We start from the raw sequence: 10,023 nt of genomic DNA on the forward strand, positions 1-10,023 counted from the left end.
TCGATGAAACACGGTATAGGCCTTTCTGGTGTTTCTCTGTTTTTTCCTCTAGGATCAATTTTTAGATTTCGAATCTGGTTCTGTACTTTTCCAGGGGAAAAACCTCCCTTGTTCGTCTGCAATTTCTCTCTTAACTTCAACTTCATTCCTTTCAGCAATAGTTTTCACAAAAATTTGCTGCGTGACTTATTAATGCACTTGTCCTAGTTATTGTTTGCATTGGAGTGCGTCCCACCCTTGTTTTAGGTATAGGAATAAAGACTGATTTTACCCAGTCTTCTGGCCATCTTCTTTTATCCATATTTTGTACAAAGTTTGTAGGAAGAAGTATTCACACGTTCGCCAGCATTCTTGGATTAGTTCTGTTGTTATTTCATCTATTCCCGGCCGTGTTTATTCTTTTAATTCTTTAAAATGGCTTTTATAACTTCGTCTAGCAGTGGTGGTGGTTCATCTTCGCTGTCATTGAGTTAATTAATGTTGTTGTTAGATCTTTATTCTTTTTGTATAGTGGAACAATATTGATTCCATCTATCTTTGCCTTCTTTCCATCACATAAAACAAGTCCATCTTCAGTTTTGTACTACAGAATTCAATAAATCTTTACCTCTTTCATTTATATCTCCAGGCCGATTTCCACAGGTGTCACTTTTTTTCATTTTTTCCTACTTTGTCGTGAGGTCTCCATGATACTTTTTACATCTCTTTTAGGGATTTGTGTCTAAGTATCTTTGGAGAGTGGTTTATAAAAATTTTCCATTTCTTCATCACTTGTAATATTGGTTGGTGCGTAGCATTGTATAATACTAATGTATGAGGTTTTGCTTGTATTCTGACTTTTAAATGCGATCATTTATTGGGCTGTACCCATATTGCATTGGCAGTTTTTTTTCGAGAATCATATGCAACTCCGTGACTATATTTCCTTCTTCTTTTCCAAAAAAAGAACTGTCTTGTTTCTTTAGTTTTGAAACTTCCATTACTTTTCCAATTGGTCTCACGTATTCTAGTATTTGAATGTTTTGTATCTATCCATTTCGTTACAGACAGTATGTATTTACCCATCTCTTTCAGTTTCCTTACGTTTCCACGTTGTCCGATTTTTAATGTGTTTCTTATTGGAACATGTTTCTTATCTCTTTGTCTTCAGATGCATACTTAACATTGTCCAGCCTGGTTTGCCCCCTGACTAACGCGCCCCTTGATAACCCACGCGAACGGGCGATGGAGTATGAATTATCATTTCTGTCTTTAACATTGGTGCAGAGGTTTGTTCAAGAAAAGAAAAGTTGAGTGGAATCCCCCAGGCCTCCTTCTCAACCCCCCCCCTCGCAGTCTCCACTAACTAGGAGACTATCTTGCGCTTTAAAACAGTACTCTGTAATACGGATAAATGGTAATAAATAATAATAATAGTCATAATAATATGATAATGTTTAATAAGAGTATAAATAATATTAGTACTAATATAATGATAATGGAGATACTATTATTAGATCTTAGTAATAATATAATGATAATAATTGTGATAGTAATGTCAATATGATGAGAATAATGTTGCTAATGATGATTGTATCGGGGCGTAGACCGCAGTAAGACTTCATGTGTCTGGTTGAGTTCTGGGCTCAACCGAAATGCAGGTTTTTATTAGGTAAAAGATTGCGTCTGCAGTGAACAGATGTAGGTTCCAGGCCTACGGCACCTGCCACCACCGATTAGTAGGTTCGGGGAACCGTGTGTGTTGTGTATGGGGTTTGAATGTTTGTATGAAAGAAGGGTGAAGGAAAGTACAGGAATGTATGTCTGAATGTTTGGATGTGTAAGTGTGGTAAATTGAAACAGGAGATAGCGTAGCTGGCGTCTGCGTGGACGTGTTTGGAAGAAAAATGCAAGATCATAAATTCTTCCTCTTCCCTTCAGTTTGAGCATCCCCCTGCTGGAAGTGGGAACCCAGGTAAGCAAAGTTATGGTCTGTTCTAGAGATCAGCTTATTATAATCCCGATTCATCTAGCCTGCTTTCAGCCTCTCAGGGGTGCGAGATAAAAGTAACCACAAATGTGCTGCTAAGGAGACCCGAGCCCAAGCAAGTTTTCAAGCATTCAAACTTAGTCGAACCAAACTTAAGATTCGTAAATATTTTGTTCCATTTGACTGGGACCGAGTGAAGGTCTATGAAGGCGATAGTATGATATTCATTTATTGAGCAAATCGCACACATTAGGGGGTCTACAGGAATTCAGTCATGGGAAATGTTTATAGATTGCGTAAATCACCAATTTGATCACAGCGTGGGTAATGCACGTGAAAACCACACCAGATATACTCAGAAATGACAGTGTATTTTCACTCCTAGTTGGCGTCCCAATCCATAAGTATTTTTTAAACGAGTGTTAGCACGAACACTACCAAGCCCTATATGAACAATTAATCTCACAACCCAAAATGGAGATTAAACGAAAAAAACAAAAAAACTGTGCTGTTTAACTCTGAATTAAAACACTTGTGTAAACAAATAACAAATATGTTTATATATATAAATGTAGAAACATAATTTAGCCGTCGAAGCGCAAATAACATAATAACGCCAAAGGGGACTACAAGTCTACGACTGCCTGACACCCCAAGGTCAGGCAGGTATCAAGACAACAATTCGAGACCAAAGTAAAAGAAGTAAAATTAGAAATGGCTGAAATTATTATGGCTAGACTTAATAAAAATAAGCTTTCCTCCCGGAGGTACAGATCCTCGAGCTGAGGGAAGGAAACCAAGTATTGACTTAGTTTCAAAACACTGAAATGGCAACACTGGAGGTACGGATCCTCAAGCGTGTTCCTTCTATGTGACGTGGTCCTTTTGTACGCTTGACACTTTGAGTTCACAAAGGCTGCTTTGGGGACAGAGAAAGAGTGCACCCCACAAGATGAGGATGTAGCGTGCCACATGCCCAAGTCCAGAGACAGGTGTCTCCTACACACAAACCACTAAATACTTTAACTTGCGGAGCCAAACTCGCAGTCTGGCGCGAAGCGAGGTAATCCAAGGAAGTAAATCCAAAGCGAGCACACGAAACACCGAGACGGGACCACAGTCACACGACGTCAGGACCGAACTCTCTTCCCCTCACACAACTAGGGTATTTATACCCGAAAAGACCTCAGGCCATGCCCCAGGCAGGCGCGAAAAGAGAAGATATGCAAAAAATTAAGTGTTGGCTACAACCCGATAGTCCTGCAGTCACAAACAAGCCAACGACTCCCAAACACGTAAAAAGAGAGGGAGACAAACCCTTACTAACGACTCATTATTCCCTTCAGGGGCTATGTGACACTTGTGGGTAGAGGGAGTCTCAAAGTTGCTCTGCGAATGTCACTTGTATTCCCCCAGTAGCCCAGGGGGTCCTTCACGCCCTATGTGGATTTGGGCGTGAAACAACAAGTTTACGTCTTTTCTTGGTGGCCACAGATGCCGTTCACTTCAGTGTCTTTAACCAAGTGGCACCTGGGTGTTGCGGTGACGAACGACTGCAATGGCAAGCAGACCTCCTATTCGCTCGTCGTGCAGCTCTGGCCAGGATGCAATCAGAGTTAACAGTCCTTACCTGTCATATCCTCGGTCACGTTGACATCCTATGGCGGACGCTTCTCCTGGACTTCCTCTCCTGATGTCTACTTTGACCTGGAGTGCCCGTAACGCCCCAAATCATGACCTATCCGCCCTTCCAGGGGATGAGCATTAACGGCACCAGCCTGCAGCTCTTGCTTGACACGAGCTTCTGACGGTTCCTGACTGGTCCCTTGGGCTTTAGCGAGAGGCTCCATCTGCCCCTCATAAACATCAACCACCACGAACGCGCTTCATGACCGGTACAGAACGGGCGGGTGTTGGCTCGAGTGGAAAGTGAACGGTTCTCTCTGTCCGGGTTTGGCCGCGAGATGACGGGCTCTTTTGTAAGCTACCTTAATCCCCGGCGACATATCACTAGGTGGTGGGGCATGCAGTTCCTGACGGGCGCGCGCATTGTGTACAGTTCGATGGCCTCTGTGAGCGTCACCTTCCCGGAGCGTTTTAGTTGGAGGACTGCGAAAGGGAAGAGTTAGACTCATTCAGGCACGGTATCCTCTTCCCCTGTTGGCCGTAAATTACCCTGAGATAACTCCTATTACTCCAGTACCCGAAAATCTTCCCCATACAAAAATCCGCCCAGCCCCTCCACCCCTTCCTTCCCAGAGGGCGTCCCATGTTCGATGTTGCTTGTACAATCCCCCAAAAAACCCCCCCCCAGTTACCCCTGTCGCAAGAAGAGCCACATGAAGCACGTCCATTTCCCTCTTTACGCAAACCATGTTTACCCCCCTCAACTCAGCCACGTAATACTCTCAGGAACCTCGGAACCAGATATAACCCCTCAGGAAATTTCCTTCACTCCATCTACCGGCTATAATATGCCCCAGTATGAACAAGGATTGAGGCCGTGGGTCCGCCCGATTGGTTAGATCATCGGACTCATACTGTCTCGACGCAGTCTGAGTTCGAGGGTTCGAGTCACCGACCGGCGCGTTGTTCCCTTGGCAAAGGACTTCACCACCCGATTGCCTACCTCCACTGGGTGGCCAAGCCGCGCCAATTCAGTGCTGGTCATCAAGCCCGGATAAAATAGAGACAATGATTACCTAAAAAGATAACACCGGCACTCTCCGTGGAAGGAACTGGACCCTACCCGTCTCCTCCAAGAGCATCACAACATGAAACTACAGTTAAAGTATCATGCTGTGACCACGGCGGCTCAGACATGAACCTCCGTTAATAAGAAGCTATATATATATATATATATATATATATATATATATTATTATAATATATCGGCCGCGTGCAGAGTGGTTAAGCATCGACTCAAGACTGGCCACGACGCAATCTGAGTTTCGAGGGTTCGAGTCACCGACCGGCCGCGTTGTTCCCTTAGGGCAAGGAACTTCACCTCGATTGCCTACCTAGCCACTGGGTTGCCAAGCCAGCCCCAAGTCAGTGCTGGTCCCAAGCCCCGGATAAACTAGAGACAATGTTACCTAAAAGCTAACACCGCACTCTCCGTGGAAGGAACTGGGGACCGCTACCTACGTACCACTCCAATAGCTCATTCAGATACATTAAACTACATTAGTATCATGCTGTGACCACGGCGGCTGAGACATGAAACTACCGTTAAAAAAAGAAAAGAAAAAAAGAAAGAAAGAAAGAAAAAAATTATATATATACATATTATATCTATCTAATATATATATATAATATATATATATTATATATATATATATATATATATATATATACAACATCACAGCCATGTTATGTATATATATCTACGGCCATCTTCAATCGATGTCCGACTATACCATTTATTGTCGCTACCCATTCCCGTATAGCAGAGTCCAACACACACACACACCACAGAAAAAAAAAAAAAAAAAAAAATAAAAAGAAAAAAAAAAAAAACAAGACCCCGTGTGTGTGTGTGTTGGTGTGTGTGTGTGTGTTTGTGTGTGGTTGCATATGTATCTGTGTATTTTGTGTGCGAACCATAGAATCACATGCACAACACACACACATACCCACACGCACGTGTGTTTGGTGTGTGTGTGTGTGTATTATATATATTAATATATATATATATATATTAGTACTAATATATATATATATATGTATCTTTTTTTTTCAAGTGCCTGTCCTCCACGGACGTTGGCGTCATGGATTTTCCATAATTTTTCTTGGCACTTTAGAGCGGTGTTTGCCCTGTGCCTTCCGCTCGGTGTTTTTATCGAGTCATCATCTCTATTTCCCGGTTCTGGTTCTGGCTTACCCCCCCAGCGGGCTAGGTAGTGCAATACACGAGGGTGGAAGTTCCTTGCCCAGGGAACAACGGCCGTGACTCGAACCCTCGACTCAAGATTGCCGTCGTGAAACCGTCTTACCATCAGCACCGCGGCCTATTATATAAATTATATATATGTATATATATTTTTTTTTTAATAAATATATACTATATATATATATATATAATATATATATATATATATATATATATATATATTATATATGGGTTCACGCCGGTCGCCTCGTCTCTCTGCACCACACAGCAGTCTAGGCAGACGCGTGTTATATACGGTTCCCGTGAACACTGAATCAGCTCCAAGAGCCACCGAACACCACAGCGTCCAGAACACCATGCGAGAAACCCAATTGGCAAGGCAGGCACGAAGTAACACAAAAGACAGTCTTTCCTTTATTTCACAAGTTCTTTACCATAACTTTTCTATAGGCACAATCAGGGGGGAAACCAGCATGTCACACTGCACGATACAGCATTATAACAGGCAACACAAAGTTATATCAGATCACAAGGGCACACACTAGGTCTTCACAGGAGCAGCACCCAACTGCGTCTCCCGGTTTTCCCCTCCGCTCCTCCGCCCCCACCCCCACTGCTTTCATGTTTGCCCAGGTCCTTCATGTAAAACATGTTTTCGCACAGAGACAAAGCCCCCATGGCTAGCAATAATTAAAATATAATATATATTAATATATGGGGGCCGTTGTGGCCGAGCGGTTAGAGCTTCGGACTAAAAGATTGTTCCCCGGCAGGAATCTGAGTTCGAGGGTTGAGTCACCGGCCGGCGCGTTGTTCCCTTGGGCAAGGAAATTCACCCCATTGCCTACCTAGCCCCGGGGGTGGGAAAAGCCACCCAAGTCGGTGGAAAAAATAGAGTGGTGACTCGAAAAAACCCGGGGCGGAAGGCAACGGAAAACCACCGCTTAAATTGTTTTAGAAAATCATGGAAACCATATCCCCAAAGCCCCTTGTGGGCGGGGCATTTAAAAAGGGCGGGGGTGGCCGAGGGGGTTAAGTGGGGATCTAGAGTCACGACGGGCAATCTGGTTCGGGGGGTTCGAGTTACCGGGGCCGGGGCGTTTTCCCTTGGGGCTGATTCCAAAAAAACGTAACACCCCCCACTCCCCCGGGGAAAAGGAACGGGGGGACCTTACTGTAAAACAATACGGCAAGGCCGGATGTACCTTCCCACCCCCGCCCAAGCCGCACCCTTCCCTTGGGCAGGACGCGATGCACCCGGCTTTCTTTTTTTCGACCGGAAAAAAAACATCCGTCCTCGAAGGGAACCGCCGCATAAAGGACACGTCCTAAGGCAGACACAGAGAGGGGACAAGCGGGGGAGGCCCAAGCCCACCGGGCCCAGCTAAACCAAAACCCTCGTCCTCCCCCCGGGGGGGACCGGGGGTCTTTAGGGGTTCTATCTATCGTAAAAGAAAAAAACCGCAAGCTAAGCCCCTTTCACGCCCACCCAAGCCCTTTTGTTCGCTCACACCTGGTGACGCGGTGCTCTAATCTCTCGTGCACTCATATTTGTGGCTTGGGGTTTTGGGCCACCGCTTACATCTGGCAAAAGTGGTGCTCCCAACCCCCACGTGTCGCTTAAATTCTGGCGACAGCGGGTGGCCCCCTTTTGTTACTCTGAGGCAGCGGTGTTCAAAACCTCACAAACCCGACGATATTCGCCTACCACCTGCTCCTCGCCGCGCCTGTTGCCGTCCTGCGAAAGTCCCCCTCCCCGCCTCTTTTACGCCCCACCCATCGCTACCAGCCTTTTAACCCCCCGCCTACCTGCACCTGTCTGTCCTATACTTCGTGCTCCCCACTCCGCCTTGCTACCCCCTGAGAAGGCAAAAGAGTTCTTCGCCCCTTTACGCCGCCCCAACTCGCCAATCTGGTCCCCGCCTCGCAAATTTTTTTCGCGAACCTCGTAAACACAGCCGGGGATGTCGCAGGTTCTACCAGCACAAAAAATTTCCCCTTTTTACTATAAAATAAGTTACCTATTGGGGCCAGAGAAAATTTTCCCCCCTCCCTTCCCCCACCCCCCCCTTTTCTACAGGCCCTTTCTTTCAAATTCAAGTACACGCCACTCTACGAACGCACACTACTAACATATATAAAAAATTCCCCCTGTCCCCCCTTTTTTTTTTTAACACAATCACACACTGAGATAAAAACCTAAGTGACACGCCCCCCTCACTTCACCCCCTCATTCCCCCACCCCTAACCATCCCGTAATTATGTATTGTTTTTAGTATTTTTTGTCTATTAAATTTTTATCCTCGGGTCGCACAGTTTAGAAATTTTCTTTCCCAGAACAAATGAGTCCCTTAAAGTTTAAATTTAATTATTGTTTTGTTTGGCTGCTTATCATATTATTCATGTTTTTTTGGTCAAATTTAAAAAAATTTTTATTTTTTCTTTTAAAAGTTATTCCTTCAGTAATCACTTCATTTTTTTGGTTTGTTATATTCTGTTATCACAAATCTTTCTTTATATCTTGTTTCTTCATCTTGCCGTGCTAATCTGCGCCGTTCACATGTAGATTTCGATCCCCTGACTATCCCTTTTTTCCCCTACCGGGGCCCACTCTACTCGGATTCCTCTAAGATTGCGTATTTTTACTATGTGCCATCCCTTGACTAGTAACTAAACCCCAAAACTCTTTTTACGACTTCCCCTCTCGAAGTTCGATATCTTGCCCTCAGAAATTGGAGTTTATGCTTTTTTAGTTTAAGTTTGGTGAATATGTACTATGGTAATCCCATTTGGCAAAAAATGCAACACTTGGGGAGACAACCATGCTTTATTAGGTTACCGGTTACATTCACCGCAATTTAATTTTAAGCCCGGTCAGGCCGAAAGAAGGAACCCTCGCCCCCCCGCACCGAAATTCGCTCATACGATTGAAGCCCGAGCCCGGGCACTGTGATTTTCCCGAAAAATTTAAGCCCGGCTCAGGGCCCGTAAACGAAAGGAAAACCTGCGCCCCCCGCACCACTCGTCTACATTAAAAGCGCCGAGGCGCACACTGTTAGAATAAGTTCGGCCCAGCGCCTATGTGTTCGAGGCAATATACTTGCCTTTTTTACTCCAAAGATATGGAATTCTTTTTCAGTTAATTTTTCTCTCTTTCTATATGGTACCTTTTTGAACTCGCTAATCCTGAACTCCAAGAATTAAACCTTACTTGACCCCTACTCTTCTTGTGACAAATTTTTCTTATTTGCTCTCATTTTCTTGAAACTTAGAAAGGTGATTGAAAAAAATCATTATACCCTTTTTTTAGCCATTTTAGGGGGCCTGGTACATTTTAAATTTCAGCTTCTGAAACGAGACCCTCCTCGCTACTGAATTTTGCCCCTCATGCGAAACCTCGCCACACCCCCCCCCTACCTTTGGCACGCACGGACCCTAGCGACTCTCGGATCACCGGGAAAAAACCACTGTAGATACCAAAAAACAGACCCTCTACTGCATCGTTTAAAAGGCGTTACATTCGGCTCGAGGACGAGCCTTTGTCGGGGGCCGAGCGATGTAAAAACAAACGTAGAAGGGGCCGGGAGTACATTTTCACACCTCCTTTCCAAGCACGCAGCCCTTCTCCTTGGGGCAGGACGCAGATGCAGCCCGGCTTTCTTTTTTTCGACAAAAAACAAACATGTCCCGAAGGGGGAAAAACCCGCCGCATAAAAAGGACCGTCCGAAAGGGGCAGACCAGAGAGAGACCAGCAGACGGCCCAAGCCACCGGGGCCCCACTCAACCCCCTGTCCCCCCCCCGGGGGAACGGGGTCTTTTAAAGGGGGTTCATATCTATCGTCAAGAAAAAACCCAGCAAGAACCCCCCTTTTTTCCTGCCCCCCCCAAGGTCCATCTTCGTTCTCGCTCACCCCCTGGGGGGGCGCGGTGCTCTTAACTTCGTGTCACTATATTCGGTGGTTTTTGCGGTGGCCACTCGCTTACACTGGGAAAGTGGGCTCCCAACTCACGTGTCGTTACTTTGGGGCGACGGGGGTGGCCTTTTCGCTTACATTCCCCCCCCAAAAAACCCCCCAAAAAAAAAAAATTTTGTTTCCCGGGGGCCCCCCAAAAAAAAACCCCAAAAAAAAAAAAAAAAAAAAATAAATAAAAATTAAAAAT

Source organism: Penaeus monodon, chromosome 12 (genome assembly GCF_015228065.2).
Source record: "Penaeus monodon isolate SGIC_2016 chromosome 12, NSTDA_Pmon_1, whole genome shotgun sequence".
NCBI lineage: Eukaryota > Metazoa > Arthropoda > Malacostraca > Decapoda > Penaeidae > Penaeus > Penaeus monodon.